Source organism: Centruroides vittatus, unplaced genomic scaffold (assembly GCF_030686945.1).
Source record: "Centruroides vittatus isolate TY-2023 unplaced genomic scaffold, ASM3068694v2 contig_221, whole genome shotgun sequence".
Lineage (NCBI taxonomy): Eukaryota > Metazoa > Arthropoda > Arachnida > Scorpiones > Buthidae > Centruroides > Centruroides vittatus.
The window spans coordinates 1,922,284-1,944,427 of record NW_027121377.1 but is presented as its reverse complement, the minus strand read 5'-3'; the positions used below and the strand labels follow the sequence as shown (position 1 = coordinate 1,944,427).

Here is a 22,144-nt window from a genome sequence, read left to right as displayed (position 1 = left end):
TCAAAATATACAACGAAAATATAAAATAAGATAAAATAAAATATAAAGAGTAGAACAATTACTGAAAAAATATTATAGATATGTAATTGCCATTTCATGTTGTGAAGCTTTTTCTCGTTTATTTTTTGTTGCATGTAAGTTTGCATTTAACGTGTTAACATGTAAATGTAAGGCATGAAAAAATACGAATTGAAAATGAAAGGAAAGCCAAAAATACCTTATTTAAGTACAATGAAATTATATATGTATTATTGCAAAAGGTTTTAGTAAATATTTAATAAAGAAGATAGATATAACAAACATATAAAACTTGCTCAGGAATATTAGAAACATTTTCGATACATTTATTTAAATTCATAATTTCGTTTGAAGTTATAATTGCTACACTTTTCTAAATTTTAGTACAGTTTTTTACTTAATAAAGTTGTCTACTGACGTTAGTACACACAAAATTTTAGACTGTAATTTTTACTCTATAATATCGTATTGTCACACTACAGTAATATGCTTTATTGAACACGAATTGCAATGCTATATTGCAGAGAAATAAACTTTCTATTCTCTTGTATAATGTCATGTCACTCATTCATCAGTGTATAGCACAATAGTGTTTTTCAGCAAGCTTAGTTTTGTTACGGCTAAGGCAAATTGGGCGGTCATGTTAATCAGGAACGTGATCAGACATATTCATATAGACGGTCCCCGAAACATTCTTCTAGTTTTTCAATTCTTGAAGGTTTGATTCCGGGTTAGCAGAGCAATGGGCTAACAATTTAACACAATGGCTTTTATCCAGGAAAGTGAAATAAACCCGAGCAGTGCCATGACCCATATTTCAGGTGTTACTATAAGTGAAAAGGACAATCACTCTATGTTTATGACGTAAGAATGTAATAAAAAAGATTTAGTCAAACAAAAACGGATGAGATGTAAAAATCGTGTCGAGTGATAAATTATGATAATTTAAATGACAGACAAATTTTTATTAAAAGTTTTTCATTTTTAAAGATAAGCTGAGTGCTTCGAAGTCATACCCACAAGATTTTTATTATTGCTCCTTATTTAACTTTAAAGCACTAAGCTCATCTTTACTGAAGAGAAACTCCTAAGAAAAATGTTTGACTGCCATTCAAATTGTCATAATTTTTACTTCAAGCAAATTTTTCACATCTCGCACTTTTTGATTTTTATTATTCTTACAAGCGTTAAATTAAGACATAAAAGTAAAATAAGTATATTGTTAATCCTGTGAACTTCCACGTATAGTCCCGAAAGTGCGCCATCATCTCACTGATGACAAGGTAGACTTAAGATTACAATTTGACCTTTCTAGAACCAGTTGTTTTTTCTCTAGATGAGTCTGCATTGCCGAGTGAAGAAAGACGAAAGTACTGATTTTTGTTGATTTTTGCACTTTTCAATTGCTTATATTTCTGCATCTCTTTAATAAAAAACTTTAATATTTTTCTTACTATGTACGAAAACAGATATCGATCGAAAAAAAATATTCAGAATTATTATAGACTATCAGGAGTTAGAGTAATCCACCCGAAAATCGGCGACTTTGATTCCTATATATGTAGTCCGTCAGTTAGACTTTAATGGAGATGTATCATTGCCGTGATTATAGATCAGGTTAAATGAAGTTAAAGTATTAAAATAAGTTTAAAAATCACTGGATTATTCGCGCTGCCAAACGGCGGTCTTTCCTATAATAATATAGTTAACGATTTCATTCGGTGTTCGATCTTACCTGAATAGAAAATGGTTTAGTAATGGAACTCCAATTGGGAAATTTCTCTGCAGCCTTCGTTATAAACGTAGATGCTGGGCACAACAACGGGGTTGAATAATCGATCACAGAAAACCGTTTGAAAGATTTATATAAAGTAATGAATGCCATATCTGCTTCCTGTTTGTAGAGTAGATAAATATCATGTAAAGAAAAAATTAGATAATGAAATTAGAAAGTTTATTTCTAGAATATAATAAAATTCAATATTTACAAACTATCGCCCTTATCAATCGGGCTACAAATCGGCTATTATTAATGATTAGATACTATGTAATTTATATGTTGAGGTAGATGTTTGGAGTTTTCTCTTATATAATTCAGGTTGTTTAATATATATAACAATTTACTAATTCATTAATGCTAAATTTTTTAAAATTGTTTATATTTCATATGTAAGAGTCATTTGCGAAGTGTTGCTATGCAATATCAAATTATTATTATCTTTATTATTATTGTGTATGATAATTTTTAACAAAACTGAAAACAGGAACATTAGTGTATATTATAAACCCTATATGCAGTTTCACAAATGATTATCAAGGTGAAATATGGTTAACATGGAACAATTCTTTTTCCAGGACAGACTTTTCTATCTCCATTTTGATTTCTGCTTTGAGTAAACAGCAATTGTTTACAGCAATTTATGATTTTGGTATTATTTGTTTGTTCGCAACAGCGTACACTTAACCCTATATATAACCTTATACCTTTAATATCATATAATACTTAACCTTTAATATTCGATGTTAAGTATATCTAATTTTACTTGATAACTTAGGTTATTCGAAATTTGTTATAGTATGTTATAAATTTTGTAATGATCAAATTAATTATATACTCGTTTAAACATTATTCATTTTACCTAGTGGTTGTTACAGAACATAACATAGGAATAACTTTCCTACGTTATGTTCTGTAACAACCACAAGCAAACTATAAACTATAACCCACAGAATATTTTTTTTTTGCATTTTTGAAGTCTAAAAGTATATATAAATCTCATTATATAAATCTGTATGTGTGTGTCAGTGTTCACTTCGCTATTTTATACTTCAGAAATAGACGAACAAAACTTTTTAAAGTTGTTAAGTGAGCTATTTACTGTATAATAAAAATGGGAGATGGAAAGTAATATCTCATATGGAGTCAGACTTTGTAAAAAGATTACTCATCAGAATTTAGAATCGTTTTGAAAATTTTTTTATCTTCTAAATTAAATCTTCTTTCCTTATATAATGAGCAATAAAACAAAAATTAGTTTTAAAATAAAATCTCATGATAGATGGTATCACACGAAATTCTAACACTGTAAATTTATGAAATGGGAGAAAGTAGTTAAAGTGCCTTGACAGCTTTTCATATTATAACTTAAAACATTAAAAGAATTTATAATGTTGTTTTTGTTGTTTATCAATATGAACATTTAACAGCCACATTTATTTCGACTACATGTACAAATTTTGGCGCTATATTCGAAAGACGTTTGTTTACGCGTTTTCTTATGGAAATTCTTAAATTATTTTCGTATTAAGCATTTATTGCAAGACTAGAGTAACGCTACTGACCGTCAATAATACATCTTATCCGGCATTCCATCCGGTCTGATCGCTTAGGATAAAATGTTATTCGTGTCACAAATCTTGCATTTATGTACTGTCTTTCATAAACTTATTTTTGTGTAAAATATTAATTGTCAGTCCATCGTGATATTTTCCCGATCCCTTCAAAAAGCAAAGTACTGAAAAGGGACAGATCACGTAATTCAAATTGCATTTTACCATATTATAGGCTTACACATCATCATTAATATTGAATTACCGTTAATTCGTATCACTCACTACTCAAAGAAAGGCCTGATTATTGACAACCTACTCTCTGTTCAAAGAATTTTAGAAAATTAATTGCTGTATACTTAGTCTAAAATAAAAATTTTATAATGGTACTTTATTTAAATATTTTCGTAACTTTTTATAATCTTACTTATATTTACCTTACCTTAATTGCAAGTCTTTTTCTCAATTCGTTCCAAGATTCATCTATTGGTTTCACTATAACATATCTAATTAAATGCGGTTAGTTTATATTTTAGGTAGCTTTCATACAGTCTAAATACACGTTGAAAGATAAATAAATGAAATAATTAATTTTTACGTCCATTTGTAACATCGTAATTTTATATGTTATAAAATAAAATATATTTAAATCTCTGCATTTTTTATTTTAAATAAAACAGGTTATTCACATAAAATATAAACGTAATCAGAAAAAATACCATATCTGAGGAACATTTCATGATATAACAGGAAACTACTTGTGATTAGACTTTGGAAATTTTACATGATAACTGTGAGGCATCTGTTAAACTGTGCTTTCTATAATCAGTGGCGTAGCGTAGTGGGGGAGGCATGTTTTCACAATAAATAATAATAATACAGTGGTGCCTCGTATAACGTACGCCTCGAATAACGGACGCTGCGAACAACGGACTTTCCGGCATAATTGGTGACTGCTCCATGGGTGCGTTCTTTAAAAATCCTAGGAACGTTAATAGGAGAAAATACCAATATTCAATGGAATGACATAATAAATAAAATAAATAAAGCCGCATTCCACTGGAGTGGAAGAAACTTTTTCCTGTATGGCAGAGCAAGAGTAGCCATTACAAAAATCTTATCGCTATTTTGGTTTCTGTTAAGAACACAGCCTCTAACAAAAGGGGTGGCCAAAAGAATAAATAGGATCCAGCCAGCTTTGTATGGTCCTCGAGTTATGAACCAATCAGGAGAACAACTATCTATAACAACATTGAAAATGCTGGCCTAGCTTTAATCGATATATCTGTAAAAGCGATTGTAAATAGAATCACCCTCATTAATAATTTATATAAATACACGCCTTGGACCCCGATAGCGAAAAGTCTACTACAACCTCAAATTCCAAACATAATTGTGACGACCGAAAGGCTAAACAGAAGTTACAAGTTACCCATCCTATTAAAAGACGTCATACGTTGCTATAAATACCTAACCGAATTCTTTAACGATGAAACAATTTTCACTACTAAACCTCAAAAGCTTTATTGGATGCTCGTAGATACTATAATACCAAAACTCCAAATTTTTGTGCTCGATCAGCAATTGTCGAATAGTAAAATAATCAACACTGTCTTTAAATTACCTATAAAAAACAAAGCCAAAAGTACCTTCTGGAGAATCTACCATAACTGCCTCCAAACCAACGAATGGAAATTGAACAGAAATCAACAAATTATTGGCGACTGTCCAATCTGCAAGCAGACCGAAACTTCTCAGCACGCAATTTTCGATTGCATGCACGCGAAAACTCTGGAATTTCCTTAAAAAATGCCTTTTTCTGATTCCACATACCATAGGTGAGCTCCGAAGGCTTGAAATAAACGAATTGTCTGTGCAGGTGATTGCCTGCATCGTAATCATAATAAAGACAATATGGAAAAGCAGATGCACGGCCTTCTTCCAAAAAGTCACGAATATTTGCACCTTCGTAAAGTGCAAACTCAATCTCACTCAGTTAATTGAAACTGTCATCTGTGAATCAAAACGTGGAACAGTAAAGTTGGAACAGTAAAAAGTGGAACAGTAGAAAAAGTTGGGAAGAAACTGGGTTTTTTATAACCAACAATGATAAAATGTGTTTAAACGTCTATTATCAAATGTAAGGCATAATTTTCTTGCATTGGTTAATTCAATTACTTTAATGTAAATTTGCTTAACGAATATTATGAAACATTGAAAAAAACGTATGTAAATATCTACATGGTTAGAATATAGCACCTTGTTGTTCATCTATAAACGCTGCGTGTTGTACATATCTTTGTATAAATTAGTAATTGAATAATAAAATTTGTTTTCGAAAAAAGCGGCCATACCACGCTGAAAATACCGGTTCTCGTCCGATCACCGAAGTCAAGGAGCGTCGGGCCCGCTCAGTACTTGGGGCGGAGACGACCTGGGAATACCGGGTGCTGCTGTCACTATTCTTTTTCTTTCATTCTTCGACTTTCTCTTTTTCTTTCGTCTAATAAAATTTATCACTTGGCGCAGTAATTTTTCTTTAATACATTATGCCAAGCAAACATTTCTTTTCTGTAACCTTTAGCTTCCTGTACATTGTTTTAAAACTTCTCGGTAAGTATCGTCTTTTCCACTTCTCCCCTTTGTCGTTCTCGTCTCCCCCGCAACCCTCGTAAATCTTAACGGTTTAGGAATGTTACTCGTCTAAACCCCACATATATAATTTTTTATTTACTAAAAATACACAAGTCATTAAATGTGAAATAATAATGTGGGTTTAGAATTAAATAGAATTTGTATATAGTTACTGGATACTAAGCACATAGGAGGGAGAGCGACGGTAATACTGCCATGGCGAAAATTTTGGTTTGCAGGAAATTTCAGGCCGCAATCTTTTAATAAACTTTTTTTTATTTACAATGTTTAAATGGTATCTGTAAGTTACGCAAAATTATATCTTCTGTAAAGGATAGTAGCCTAAACTTAATTTAAAATCGGGCATAACTTTACAGCGCTTATGGAAACCGTTTAATTTACAAACGTTTACGATTTACTTTATAAGGTTTTGCTAAGCTACGAACTTCCGAAATCCATATAGTTTGTAGTTTCAAACCCGAGGCAGCTACGACCAGCAATTTCGAGGGCGCTGGGCGTCACAACAGTCACCCACAATATGGTGTTAGTGTAATCGCTACAATAAAGTTTAATTTGCTTCAATTTGAGCTTTTCTTATTCTGAACAACAACATTCGTTCGGATTAATTTTATTTTAAGAAGCGATAAAAGCAAGGGATAGGACCCCGCCAAGTTTGATTTATCCACCCGCAAGTTTCGCCAGCACCTCACTAATAACGAGGAAAGCTTAAGTTTAAAATATAACTTCTCTAGAGCCAGCGGTGTTCTTTTTCTAGGAGCATCTGCACCGCCAAATGAATAAGAAAGAGAAAAGTCACAGCTTTTATGGAGATCTTTGCACTTTTCAACTGGTTATATTTCGGCAATCCCTTTACAGAAAAACCAGAAATTTTGCACGCTACCTAAGAAAACAAGTATCTTTCGAACGAGATATTCACATTTACTACAGACGTTTAATAGAGGGAGAGATCGGCAATTTTGATTCGTGTATCAGTGAATTTCCCACTTGGCGCTGTGTGACTGCGATACTGCAGAACGGCCTTTTCGCTTCGGAATTCACTAATTCGGCGTTGTAATGACGGGAGAGCAGTTGTGCTGGTGAATTCCCGATATTTTCCAATTCATTGCAAAACTATGGTACTCATTTTAATTACTTTATCGCCCGTTTTTATATTAAAAATAGTCACGTTATTGTAAACCTAAACGATGACAGAGATGAAAATAAATATTGATTAAAGTATAAACGTTTTAATGAATCTAAAAGTGTGCAATTTTAATATTTATTTTGATAAATAGACAATCTTTAAAATTAAATTTCATATTAAAATTTATTAAATATAAAAGTTTATATACACTTCAGACAATTCGATTTACAAATTGAATTTTTAAAGTGATTACAATTCTGGTTTGGACTACAATGACAGTCGAAAACCGGTTTAAATACAGTTTGAATGTCCGTACAATAAAATTTGAATTGTCCATTTATAGACAATTAACAGAGTCTTTGAGCTGGTAAAAACATTGCTTTATATTTTGGTTGTCACTTTGCAGATCATCAGACTTTAATCTAATCAAAGTAAGTTGTACAACCAGTGCAGAAATGTCTGTCCGTCAATTGAAAATGAAGAAACCCAATCAGGGATGAAATGTCAAGTCCAGTAAATTAAGTCGTAGCAGGGTGAAACGTCATTTCCGTGTGACAAAGTCGTATTCGGGTGGCAGAGTCATATCCGGTGAAAAGTGGAACGTGGGTGGAAGTGATCTCGGAAGAGAAAAGATTCACTTTATGCAGCAGAAGAAGAGCCTTTTCCACCAAGGTTTTTTCTGCTCGACGGATGTTTCCACGACCACTTTGGACTCCCCTCGACACTCCACCGTCCATTCTGCAACTTCCGGGTATCGCACTCCCAGGTAGTCGACCACAGTCGAGGCGCTATCGTCGGCAGTAATGACGACAACCTGTTTGACGCACTCTCCGCTCTCCTCGACATCTTTCGGGAGCACCCGAATCACCGGAAACGGAACAGAAGACGACGAAAAGCCTTCCTCCTCCTCCTCACTATTTGCCGAGGTGCGCCACTTCTTTAATTGCTTGAAATTTTCCATTCTGCAAAACAAAGAAATGTGAAAATTTGAACCTGCCGGAACCAAGCCGTTAGTAATAAAATTATTTTATTACTTGGTTCCCACGGAGAAAATATGAATCAGGAGGAACAAGAGTCGAAAAACACGGGTTGGCGAAACTGGAACTTGTGACCGAGAGAATAAAAGAGCGATGACAGCAAAAAGGGGGGTCGGTTACATTTGTCTTTTAGACTGTGTGTGTGCAGACAAAATCGAGGGGAACCGCCTAAAATCAACGTAATATTGTCGACTACAAGGACCGACCCGGATCACGAGGTATGACCCGAAGTTATGTAAACTCTCCCTCTGCGAATCCAGAAAGAGGCGACTGTCGGGCGCCTCTTTTGTAATTATCTTGCTGGCTTAAATAAATTTTTGTTGTTGTTATTATCCGCTGGCTATGTCTTTTATTCGGGTATCGTCACCGCCGCTCTATCGTCGGACCCATGCACTTCTTCCACCTGCCTAAAAACGTGTAACGCGTAACACTTCAGAACCGCCATCTTGACGTGGGCAGGTCTAACGGACCCGTGAGCCGACAAAAGGAGGAACGAGACTCCGTCCGCCTCCTGGTGCCCACGAATTGGTGTCAAGAGTGGGGTTCGAACCCACGCCCTCCTATGAGGAGCAGACGCCGCGGAAGCCGCTATTATTCAGCGCATTCAACGGAAGGAGTTAGACAAACAGTTAAAAGCGCAATTCCTTAACGGGATCGATATAAGGATCTGTAGAAGAGTAATGAGTCGCGAGGCTGAGACCTTCGATGAGGCGCTCAAAGCCGCGATCAGTGAGGAGACGATCGAACAGCTCACTTCCCATCCGCGGGGAATATTACGAACGGTCTGGGACAGCGAGCGGGTGACAGACTCCCCCTCACAGGACGAGATAGCCCAACTAACGTCAGCCATGCAAGAACTTCAAGCCAGAGTGGAAGGGTTAACCCGAACCTCCGCGACCGGTAATGCTAGAACCCCTCCAGAGAGGCGAAATAATCGGGGAGATAATCGAAATAATCAGAATAATTTGCCTTCCCGGCGAGGAGGCTACCGCTCAGGTAACCCTAGTCGTGTGCCCAACCGACCAAATAATCAACCCTATCGGAACCGGAATCCCTCCGAGCGCCAAGAAAACAATCGTAGCGATGCTCCTAGGCGTACGCGAAACGACGTCGAGCATTCAGAGGCCCCGAGAAGGCGCGAAAGCGGTGAGAGCTATAGGGATCGTGCTAGAGAGGAGAAACCCAACAGGTGGAAAGGAAAAGTGCGAAGCGTCCAGGGCCAGCAATCCCCGTATAATAAGCGGCGACGACCCTCTCGTGCTGGATATAATCCCGTAAAGGACAAAAAGCAAAAAACGCACACCGGGAGACCACAGGCTCAATCGGTAACTGCTATTACTTATCCCGATATTCGAAGCGAAGCTACCTTTGAATGTTATATAGGAGGAAGCCCGGCCATTGTGCAGATAGACACTGGAGCTAAGGCATCCCTCTTGTCTAAAGCCTTTGCCAAAACAATGAAGGAAAGGATACAAATCGACCACCATAAAGAGACCGATTTACGAAACGCTACTGGTCATATCATTCAAACTTACAGTATTGCGAACCCTACCTTCAAAATCGGCGACCTGCAGTTCCCCTTCGTGTGTTGTCTAGTAGATATAGACGTTACATATCCTTGCGACGGCATTATTGGGAGAGATATGATCTCTGATAAGGGCTTTCTTATCAACTTAAAGAAAGGAGAATTGATTATACCCCCTGTTACGGTAGTAACGTTATTAAACTCCCCGATGTCCGGAGACGAATCGGGGAGGAACTACCCGACGAAACGACAACGTGTAACCGGAAGGTCCAGGAAAGTCGAAATAAATTGAGGGGAAAGGCTCAGGTAACCGCGGCTATAAGATCTAAAAAGGGATCACAAGGACAGGTAATCGGAGAAGAAGGAAAGAAGGTAGTTTTAATAGAACCGTGCCGACTTCCCCCTATGACGGATAATATCGTAAGCGCGACCATCTGAGGATGTCGCCTTCCAGGTAATAAAATGGGAGTAATTGAGACACTTCTCCTTGCCCAGGAAGGTATATTTGGAGCCGATGTATTGGTCACACCCAACAAAAAGGGACAAGTACCTATCCGTCTCCGTAATTCGACCCACCAAACAATAACTTTAAAGAAAGGAGAGAGAGTAGGCATGTATTTCGAGGCGGTCCAGAAAACAGACCCAGTCGGGACTATCCGAGAAGGAGAAACGGCACAATTATCAAAGGCCGAATTTAACCAATTATTTGACTGGACTGTGCTCTGTGGAATTTTTGTGATTGTGCCGGAAGTATTAACCGCATTACATCTTCGAGGACACTATTGGAATCGACTCTGGATCCTGGTTCGATTGATATATATATTGTTACTGTATGCTAATTGGGGAATAGATAGTTAATTTTTAATTTCTAAAATTCGATCGGGTTTAGCGGGGGAAAGACTTAATCTCTGAGGCGGCACAAAGGGGTTTGTTAGAGGTTAGCTTAGTCAATTAGGTCCTAAGGAGGGTAGCAATTCGTTTAATATTAATCGTATTATAAGGGTTTGGGTTTTTGCAATAGAGATTAATTGGTACATTTTAACTTTAGAACGGTTATAACTTTATTCTATTGTGTTTAAGTCAGGTTATTATGTTATAGAATATTATAATGGTTAGTTTTAAATATTACTTGTGTATAATTATTTTACTCCAACACATTTAAATGGGGTCTACACGTGTTACATTCCAAGACTGTTAGGATAATAAATTACGAGGGGTCGCGGGGGAGAGCAGGTGTTCGAGGGAGAGTGTCAAGCAAAGGGGAGTTGTGAGGCAGAACGACAGTTGGTGACGGCGCGATAGGCGAAAGGTCAAATTACATCATAAATTGAAACATTTGTTTATTTAATTATTATTAGATTAGTATTTCGGTCAAAATTACATCACGAATTTAAACTTTCGTTATTTAATTATTATTGGAATAGTATTTTGGAGGATAAAGGGTATTTCTTATTACCTATTCCTGTTATTTTGGTAACCAACCAACTTTGCTTTCCCCTCTGTCTTGGCTGGATTACTCCATCTCGGACAGAGTCTTTTGGCCACCAGGTATCTTTTCTCACACAATACTCTGTACACTACCCTCTCATGGTTGGTTGATTACACTTTCCACATATTCTGTTATCTCTTTTGTTCTCCATGGAGAACAAGGCTCTATCTGAATTTTTGGAAAAGGCATATCGCATCGCCAATGAAGTTAAGGGCTTTTGCGCTGAGAAGAAGGGGAAAAGATCGTGCTCCACTCAGAATAAAAACTTTATAAATGATCAGATCCAGAAGTTAATAGACCTTGCAGCCGGCACCATAGGGGATTGCTGTAAACCCAATGCAAACCCTGTTTGCTCTGGGAAAAACCAACAGCTTGTTCTGTCTGGGACCCCTGACCCCTCATTGGGGAGAGGGACACCAGTCAAGAAAAACAATAAAATTCTGAATGCTGAAGCCACTACTCCGATGCCCATCTTGCACCCTCCCACCACTTGTTTCATAACTAGAACAGAGATTGAGGGTTTTACCGGCAAACTTAATAAACTTCTCTACGAAGACCTCCCTGCTATCATGGGAAAAGTGAAGGACAGTGCTTCTAGCCATAGCCCACGGTCTTCTACCACCAATGATGACAAACAGCAAAGTGCCAGCGACGTCAAACATCTAAACATCCAACTCAACGAAATCAACAATAAATTGGACAGGATCACAGTGACCAATAAAAAAATAGGTGACAACATAGACTATCTTGTTGATCGAATGGATCTTGAGGCACCATTATCTCAGATGGAGGGCCTCTCCGGTAAATTGGGGAAGCTCCTGGAAGAAGGCCCCATTCAAGAAATACTGGAAAATCAACTTAGCACGAAGGCTAAAATTGAAGAGATCTGCACACAAGGCCCCTGTGTGAACAGCGTCGACAGATCCTACAGCACAGCGCTTAAATCAGGAAAAATAGTTGAATCCTCTGGTAACACTAAAAGACCAAAAACCGGTACGGAGGTCCTTCTTCTGTACAACAAAGGAGAGGAAGCGAGCTGTAATAAGCTCAGGAGACTCCTTTTTGAGAAGATCAAACCATCTAGGCTCCGGATTGGAGTTGACAGAGTCCGCAACATCGAAGGTGGGGGAATTGCAATCGAGATAAGAAACACTAGCGATGCCGACCGACTTGTGAAACATATCTCCAAGGAAATTCCACAAATAACTATTAAAAGGCCAAAGAAGCGTTTGCCTTACGTGGCTTTTTATTCAGTTCCTGTTCAAGTGACCCGGGAGGAGCTACCTTTACTTGTCTATCGGCAGAACGAGTTCCTGAGCGAAACATATTCTGAAGACGAGTTCAACGAGGCCTTCAGAGTCAAATTTACTATGGGCAAGAAGGGGAAAGACTTTACCAACTGGGCTGTGCAGGTCTCGCCCAACCTGCGGAAAAGGCTTCTGATTCTGGGGAAGATCTCTGTGGAATGGTCCAAATGCAGGGTCTCGGACTTCTGTCCGGTCCTGCAGTGCTACAGGTGCTGTAGATTTGGCCATTCGACTAAGTCCTGTAGCCAGACAGTGCCAACATGTAGTCACTGCTCTGGCGAACACTCCTACAAAGACTGCAAACATAAGGACAAGCCAGCTAAATGCTGTAATTGCACCCATGAGAAAGCAGCTAACTCTGAACACAACGCACGTGACAGCACATGTCAGGTTTATACTCGTATCAAAAACAACGTAATTAATAGTACTGAATATGGACCAACGCAGTAATAAAAGTATTCGTCTTCTGCAATACAACACCGGAAGAAGTATTGCTGCCACCTCAATCTTAAGCTCCAAGATCAATGACTGCGACTTCATCTTCTGCCAGGAGCCCTACTGTGTGCGTAACCGCCCGGCTTGTCTTCCAACCACTTGCACCATCCTTAGTGGTACCTCAGAGTATCCCTGGGCGGCCTCTATCGCCCCCAATGACAACTTGTCCCTTCTGCACCACAGCAACATTAGCTCTCAGTGCATCTGCTGCTCTGAGATCATTGTCAACGACAACAGGCTCATCCTAATCAACTTTTACTGTCCGATGAATAATGACATCGACGATTATCTGTCTTCACTACAAAACTGCATGGACACCTTCAACAATGCCTTCTACATTCTTGCAGGAGACACTAACGCTCACTCCCCCACCTGGGGAGGCGACAACCTAGACCATCGTGGCCGAAGATGGGAAGACTTCTTTGCCCGCAATGGGCTTCTTGTTGTTAACAATCCAAACTCCCCTCCCACCTTCGTCTCCAGCCAGGGACATAGCTGGATAGATGTTACGGCATGTTCCCTGGGCTGTTATTCCACTATTTCTGACTGGAAGGTTCTCAACGACTCCATAGATGATCATGCTGTTATTACCTTCAATATTAACACCACCACCAATGACAACATAAGGCACCCACGCCTTAAATACAATCTTAGGCATGCGGATTGGGACAATCTCAGGACCTACCTCCATAATAACTTGATTGACTGTGTCCATCCTGACCCTCAGATTACTCGTGAGCGCATAGAGGGTAATATTAATACTATTGAGAAGGCCTGCAGCATCTTTATTCCGAAATACATGAACACTCATAAGCCCGTGCCTTGGTGGACGGAAAACCTGACAATCCTTCGCCTAAAGAACATCAGGCTGCGAGAAGAAATACCAGACGAGTCACACTGAGCCTGATCAGACCAACCACAAATTGCACTACCTTCAGCATCTTCGGAATTATAAAACCGAGATTAAAAAGGCCAAGCAAACTTCTTGGACTCATTTCTGCCAATCGGCGGCTAAAAACCCCTGGGGTTTTATCACTCGCTATGCCACCAATAAGTTCAAAAGCAGGTCCGTCTTACATTCCTCCACTCCTGGCGAGGACTTTTTCCAGGCAGCCAACCGGAGGATGGATCAATTCTGCCTGGAGGATAACTTAGATCAGGAGACTGAATATCATCATAGGATTCGAACTCTGGTATCTAATGCAATTAGTACCCTCGATACTCCAAGCTTCCAGCCGCACGAGATCAAGTACGCCTTCGCCAATCTTAATAGCAGGAAGGCTCCTGGCTGCGACGACATCACGCCTGAGTTGGCAAAGAAGCTCTGGAATATAATCCCCGAGCACCTGATGCATATTTATAACACCAGCCTCTCTCATGGAATCTTTCCCAGTAACTGGAAATGTGCCAGAATTGTACCGATTCCTAAACCTGGAAACCCTGAGGAGAGCCGTCCCATCTCCCTCCTGCCAGTTCTTGGCAAGGTGCTGGAGAGGTTGATCACTAATAGACTCCAATGGCACCTGGAGAAGAACAACTTTCTGCACAGTAACCAGTTTGGTTTTAGGCCACAGCGCTCGACCGCAGATGCTATTGAAGGCGTCATCAGCAGCATTAACAACCTCCTAAGTAGCTACAAGTATGTGATGGCCATCAGCCTGGACATTGCAAAGGCTTTCGACAGTGCCTGGTGGCCCTCTATTCTTTACCGCCTTAGAGCCAAGGATTGCCCTGCTAATCTTTACCGAATTATTACTGACTACCTCACTAACCGCTCCGCCATTCTTAACTATGGAGGACATAACGTATGCCGGAGCGTGGTCCGTGGCTGCCCGCAGGGCTCTGTGTGTGGCCCTTTGCTATGGAACGTTGTATTTGATGATTTCCTCAACCAAAATTTTGGGCAACATGACATGGTGGCCTACGCGGATGATGTCCTGGTGCTGCTGGGTGGACGTTCTCGGGCAGAACTAGAGCGCAATGGAAACCACATATTGGAACAAGTCCTCGATTGGGGAACTAAGAATAAACTAACATTTAATGCTGCCAAGACCTGTGGCATCGTATTTAATAAACCAAGGCAGCCCAATCTGTACCGAAGAGTGCCAACTGTCAAGATGGGCGATCATTCTGTTCGCATAAAGAAAACTATTAAGTACTTGGGAGTTGTCTTGGACTTTCGCTTATTATGGAATACCCATACCCAGTATATTACAGATCGCACCGGGAAGATCTTCAATGCTCTGGCAGGCATGGCAAGGAAGCGTTGGGGCCTGGCAGCCGAAGCCCTTGACGCAATATATAATCAGATTTTCCTGCCGATCACTACATATGCATGTGGAAGCTGGGGGCATGACATCACCAAATCCCATATAAAAAGGAAATTTATCACTGCCCAACGTAGAGCTCTTCTTCAAATTACCAAGGCGTATTGCACCACCCCCAGCGCTTCTTTACAAGTTTTGGCAAAAAAGGCACCCATCAATAAAGTGATAGCCCTCAACTCTAAACTGTGGCACATAAAATGGGGTCGAGATATCTATACTGATAATCACTGTATTAAACATGAAGACTTGGAGACCAATGTGAGCTTTGCCAATTCGAGGCACCCAGCCACTCCTTGCAATATCCGTTTCGACACCTCTGACCAGACTGACCTCCATATTTTCACCGACGGATCTAAAACCGGCTCGAACGTGGGCTGTGGCTTTGCTGTTTTCAATAATGACGAAGAAATTGCTACGGGCCATTTCAAGCTTGGGGAGCACTGTTCCGTCTTCCAGGCAGAGCTTCTTGCCATTAGAAAAGCCATCGACTGGTCAAATGATAACTACACTACTAAGGAAATCACTATTATTACAGACAGCGCTTCTGCAGTGGCACTCCTTCAGGCCAAGACTTATCATCCCATTGCCACTGGCATTCACGAAACTGTTATCCACTCTCCCAACCATTTTCACATCAGCTGGACCAGAGCTCACCAGGGCACCCACAGTAATGAGAGGGCGGATGCCATTGCTAAACAAGCTTCCACTGACCACTCCCTGCCCTTCTCTTACAATAAAATTAACATCAGGGCCATCAAGGGCATCCTTTGGCAGGATCTCCTTGCCTCCTGGCAGGACGAATGGAATCATAACGACTCCATCACCTTTAACTTTATTCCAAATATAAAGGAATTCCTGACTCTTAAGTGGTACACTCCCAACCACTATCTTTCTCAGTTTCTGACCAACCATGGTAGGTTCTTTACCTACCTGGCTAGGTTTAAAGGAACAACTAACCCTTCTTGCACCATCTGTGGAACCTCTGATGGCAGCACCCACTACACCCTGCAGTGCCCGCTTCTGGAGTTGGAACGACTCCACCTCAAGACGACCATCGAGACCCACAACGACAACTGGCCCCCTCAACATCTGGACAGTCTTCTTAAATATAAAGACACCTACAGTGCCTTTTTCCACCTTATTTCTGTGTATTTTAAAAGAACATTGGTACCTGCCTACTGAATTCTTGGCAACGGTTAGCGGCGACTCTCATTCTACTCCTCAGCATGTTCTTCTGGCCTCTGCTTGTGTATTGCACAATTCATTGTAGATTTTGTAAATATTTGTAAATATTGCAGTTTATTTCTCTTTATTTTTTTTTCATATGTATCTGTATTGTTTTTTTTAATTGTATTTAATTCCATTTTTAATTATTATTATTATTATTATTGTTATTATTATTTCCATTATTATTGTTTTTTTTTTGTTTTTATTTACACTGTATACGGTATTTTAATTTGCCGTATCTACGTTCCTATGTATTGTAATCTACACTCTCATTTTATGTACTTATTATTTGTCGCGCTTGCACCCGGTTATGTTATACCACGGTATCGGGAATGTACCTTTTTGGTATCTTAATCAATAAATAACTAACTAACTAAACTATGTTACCCATCTTGTATGCTAATCAACAAGGCCCGGATCAACAAGAAAGTTTCGAGACTCTACAGCAAATTCTAACCTACACTCCATTATTAAAATTACTGGATTTTTCGAAGCCTTTTATCCTTGCGACGGATGCTTCGAATGTTGCCTTAGGAGCCATATTATCCCAAGAGGAAAATGGCGCAGAGAAACCGATTGCTTATGCAAGTCGATTACTAAGGAAACCCGAACTTAACTACAGCACGACTGAGAAAGAGTGTTTAGCTACTGTTTGGGCTGTAAGATATTTTAAAACTTACTTATATGAACGAAAATTTACGATATTCACGGATCATCGACCTCTGCGTTGGTTACTCGACTGTAAGGACTCAACTACAAATTCGCGGCTATCAAGATGGATTATCTTCCTCCAAGAATTTGATTTTGACGTGGGTTCACAAAGCGGGAGAGTCGCATAAAAATGCAGATGCTCTTAGCCGCATTCCTATTTGTCAAATTCAGGAGGTTGACCCTATATTTTCCCTGACGCAGATAGCAAAGGCACAACAAAAAGATACTCGTTGGAAATCCCTCATCCAACAATTGCAAGATGGAGCAACCTCAGGAAGGTGGAATGGCCTTACCTTAGACGAATTCTATCTCAATGAAGAAATCGCCCTATGCCACAAAGGTACCAATAAAGGACAGTCCGACTGGTGGGAACATATTGTTGTCCCAGCCACTCTTAAGGATTATTTCCTATATACCTTCCATGATAATCCCATCGCTGGACATCTGGGAGAACTTAAGATGCGTACTAAAATAGCTAAGTCGTTTTATTGGCCAGAAATGACCAAGGAGATACGAAATTTATGCCAAAGCTGTCTAAGCTGCACGAAACATCGTCGGCCCGGACCCAGAGCCCATGCCGAATTACAATTATATGCTCCCCTTTCACACGTCTTTGAACGTACCGCCATGGATATTGTTGGACCACTCCTGCGCACAACTGCAGGGAACAAATATATCTTAGTATTCGTCGATCACTTTACCCGGTATGCTGAAGCTATTCCACTACCGGATGTTAGTAGTAAGATGATCGCGAAAGCCTTCGTTACCAATATTATATTACGTCACTCAACGCCAACGCAATTACTGACAGACCGAGCCCCGAATCTGATTTCGAAAATGTTTACTGAAGTATGCGAGCTCGTGAACATAAACAGGCTCCTCACCACTGCCTATCATCCCGCCAGTAATGGCGTTGTGGAAAGATTTAACAAAACATTAATTGATATTTTAGCACATTATGTAGCCAGAGATCAACACGATTGGGATGAGTGGATACCTCACGCTCTCTTCGCGTACAACACCTCAGTTCACGCTTCTACGAATGAGAGCCCATTCTTTCTTTTGTATGGTAGAGACCCTACCTATCCGTTTGATATAGTTACTAAGCCGGCAGAAGTACGCTATGATATAGATGACAATTTTGCCTCAGAATTGCAACAACAGATGAAATTAGCCCATCAAACGGCTCAACAAGTGGCCAAACAGGCCGCTGAAGCTCGACAAGAACGACACCGGCTACAAAATAAGCCTCCCTGTTATAAGGTAGGAGACTGAGTTCTATTAAAGGAAGTCGTTACGCCACGAGGGTTAAAGCAGAAATTAGCACCGCGATGGTCTGGACCCTATCGAATTATCGAAGCTCTCGGTCCTGTAAACTTTAAAATTGAACACTTGGAAACCAAACGTTGAATGCACGTCCACGCGGATCGAATCAAACCAACGACCACCCGCAAAGAAGTCCACCTGCGGCAAGCCCAACGTAATGATCAACTCACAACCTTGACCGCAACTGCCGAGCTTGATCAATCCTCGTATCTCGACCCGTGGGACGAATTTATCTTAACCTCTATCCCTACTCAACCCCCTACAGAAGAAATAGTGAAAAGGGAAAGTGAAGAGGACACCAAGCGCGGGAACTCAGAATGCGAACAATCGGAAACCGAGGAACCAGAAAGTACGCCTCCATACGCGCTACGCAGCCGCGGTCCCGTCCCCGAACAGCCATGGGTGATGCCACGGCCGAGCCGAAATTGGAGTCGCATCCCGCGGTTCGTTTACCCTGCGATAAGCTGACCATCCTCCCCTGAGTCCGGGGAATTATACTAAAGAAGGTTAGCCATACACGATTACTAGCCTTCCCTTTTCTTTCCCTCTTCCATAATTAACTCTTTCCCTATCCTTCCAGAAAAATGGCATCTACTGGATCGGACCAAGCATACGCTTCCTTTGTGACGTGCCCCATCTGCTACGAGCTCGCGCAGGCGCCAATGTGTACCAGTGCACCAATGGGCATCTTGTGTGCGCCAAATGCAGGCCCAGAATTTCCAACTGCCATACCTGCCATGAGGCTCTCGGAAATATCCGGAGTCGCGTGGCAGAACAAATTGTATCCACGATGCTGGTGCCCTGTGGGAACCAACGCTTCGGCTGCCGGAACTGTTCTCCGAGGCGGACCGGAAAACTCATAGGCCACTTTGCGCGTTTGCGCCCTTATCCTGCCCTATTTTTGATTTCAACTGCCCTTGGGAGGGAGCTCGAGTGGACATTACAACTCATCTGTGGGACGCCCATCCGCAGGTTCCTTTCCTCCCAAGGTCCTCCCTCCTTATTCTTGGGATTCATACGGACCAGCCCAGCTCCCAGGTTTGGGCTGCCGTATTGGAATGTTATAACCAACAGTTTCTCGTAAAAATTGCGAGAACATCCCAAGACCCACCTATTTTCCCCATCAAACTTTATCTTCTATCCGACCCTTCGGCTTCTACTTTTCTCTACCCATATTCCGCGGTACGGCCATGGGGATACATATGACTTCTATGCTCCCATGGAACTTTCCGCGAAATCTTTTAAGGCGTTCGGGGCCTTTAATAACTTCAAATTTAGTATAGATATTAAGCCCGAGTTGGTCTAAACCCTAAACTATAACCCTTTTTCTAGACATGGACCAAGAAGGGGAATGGTGGGAAACCCCTGTCTCCACCCCGGTCTTGCCTCCAGAAGAGCCGGAGGTCAACGCTGTCTCACTGCAGGCAACGCTGAGCTTTAATCGCTCTCAGCACCGGCACCGTCGTATCCCAGCCACCCTGCTCCTCCCGGTTAACCACCGATGTCCACCGGAATTAAAAGCGGACTTCCGGGACGAAGTGGCCTGGGTGGAGGAGTATTACCAGGGAGGCCGAGGACGAAGACCGGTGGCCGAGGACGCTGCTCAAGTACCCGGCCCGGCCTCGCGAGCTCCCCCTTCGACGGCGGCCGCACAGGAAAGCACCACTGGCACGTCCTCTTCTCGCCGCCGTCCTACGGACAGGAACCAAGGCCGGACGGCCACCTAAGGAGCACTTCCGCCTGTCAGGATACTTCTGGATCACCCATCCGTTATAGTCAGAAGACATTTTCTCTGTACCTTATATAATTCTTTATAAATACCTATATTAATTACATAAATACGTATAATAATTACTTACATGTACATATAATGATCGCTCAATAAATTGTATCTTACACTAATCTAACCCTTAGTTCTGTGTTAGTTATTCAAACAAAAGCGGAGACAACACACAAGGGAAAAGGGCCTCACCACTAACCGAAATAACAATCAATTAGAGCTTTTTTTTAGTAACCGACTTTTATTCAGTTTTACTACTCTTTGCAGAAGCTAATCTAGAAGGGTACAATGCTATTCCTACAACTAGGCCTCCTTATCTTAAGTAGCAGCTATACCGCGCTACATCCTCCCTCAGACTCAAAGGAATTCACCAAAGGCGTAATTTTCCTACATAGAGGCAACTTCCTCATCACGGCAAGCCATTGGACCTTGGTCACCGATATCACGTTTGAACCGTTGGAGCGACAACTGCAATTTGTCTCTGAATCGCTAGAGTATTTGAAGGCCTGGATCAAACAACAAGAACAACAAGCACCAAATCAGACCGGAACTGAACAGAAACTTCCCACTCAGGGCCTCGAATTAATACAGGCCTCCTTCCGGAACTATCAGCGGGAATATCAAGAACTCCTTACGTTAATCACGCTTCGTCCCACTCCCCAAAGGAAAAGAGGACTCATAGACTTCGGAGGGAAAGCACTTACGTTCCTCTTCGGAACAGCAACCTCTGACGAAGTCGAGGCGTTAAACACAGAAATAGAGACTATAAAACAGCGGACCGAAGGGATCATTCACTTATTGCGATCACAAACTACCCTAATACAAGAATGTTAAACATAAGTAAACAAAATAGACACCAAATTTACGTTCTGTTTAAACGGGTAGAAAGCTTCGGAGAATTAATCAACCTATACCGCTTCAATCTCGCCTATGAAATTATCTTGAGAACCGTTGAATCATCAGTCCAAGAGTTACATTTCCAGCTGTTAGAACTACGCGAAGCGATTGATATCCTAGAACAGAATCGACTGAGCACTTATTTTGCTTCTCGCGAAGTTTTCTTACATACTCTCCGAGATATTCAAACGAAACTTCCGGAGGGTTACGCCATGATCAAACCGATAACGCCAGATACGCTATTCAAGTACTACCAATGGATTACTACCATTGCTGTTGCATTGCCGGGGAAACTAAGGATTTTCGCCAAGATACCCTTGATCACCCCTAATGGGTACCTAATGGGTAATTGTACCATTTCCTACCTACATCCCCGCGATAAAGACTTTTATCCAATTCCACACCGCGTATCCCGTCATTGCGTTATCTATGGATCGACAGTCCTATATGCTACTGCAGCTGCACGAATTAAGCACCTGCACAACCGCCCACTTCGCCATTTGCTCCGTGGATATTCCCATCCTCAGGGCTCCCCAACGAAGCTGTGAATATGCACTATTCAGCGGAAACGAACTACAGGTCAAGGACCTCTGCAAGCGGCAAATCATCCTTAAATATATGCCAATTTTTAAAAGATTAGATCAACCCGGAGCGTGGATCTATTCCACTCCTGAGCCTCACACGTTAACTATTAGATGCCCTAATAGGCATCAAAAGACTCCTTTTATATCTACAACTCAAAAATTAAATAACACCAGAATCATCAGTCTCCCAAATGCTTGTACTGGCTATTTGCCCGGAGTTATCCTTACCTCACATTTCCGAGGCCAGTCAACTATCTCACTACAGTTGGCCCACCAATTGGTCATTCCAGAAATCGACGAGATTATCAATCAA

At 40.9% G+C, this 22,144-nt stretch overlaps 1 pseudogene; it reads left to right on the top strand.

Moving 5' to 3' along the window:
• Nucleotides 1-5,688: 5,688 nt before the first annotated feature.
• LOC136970926 (5S ribosomal RNA) lies at nt 5,689-5,807 on the top strand (annotated as a pseudogene).
• The last annotated feature ends 16,337 nt before the right edge of the window (nt 5,808-22,144 follow it).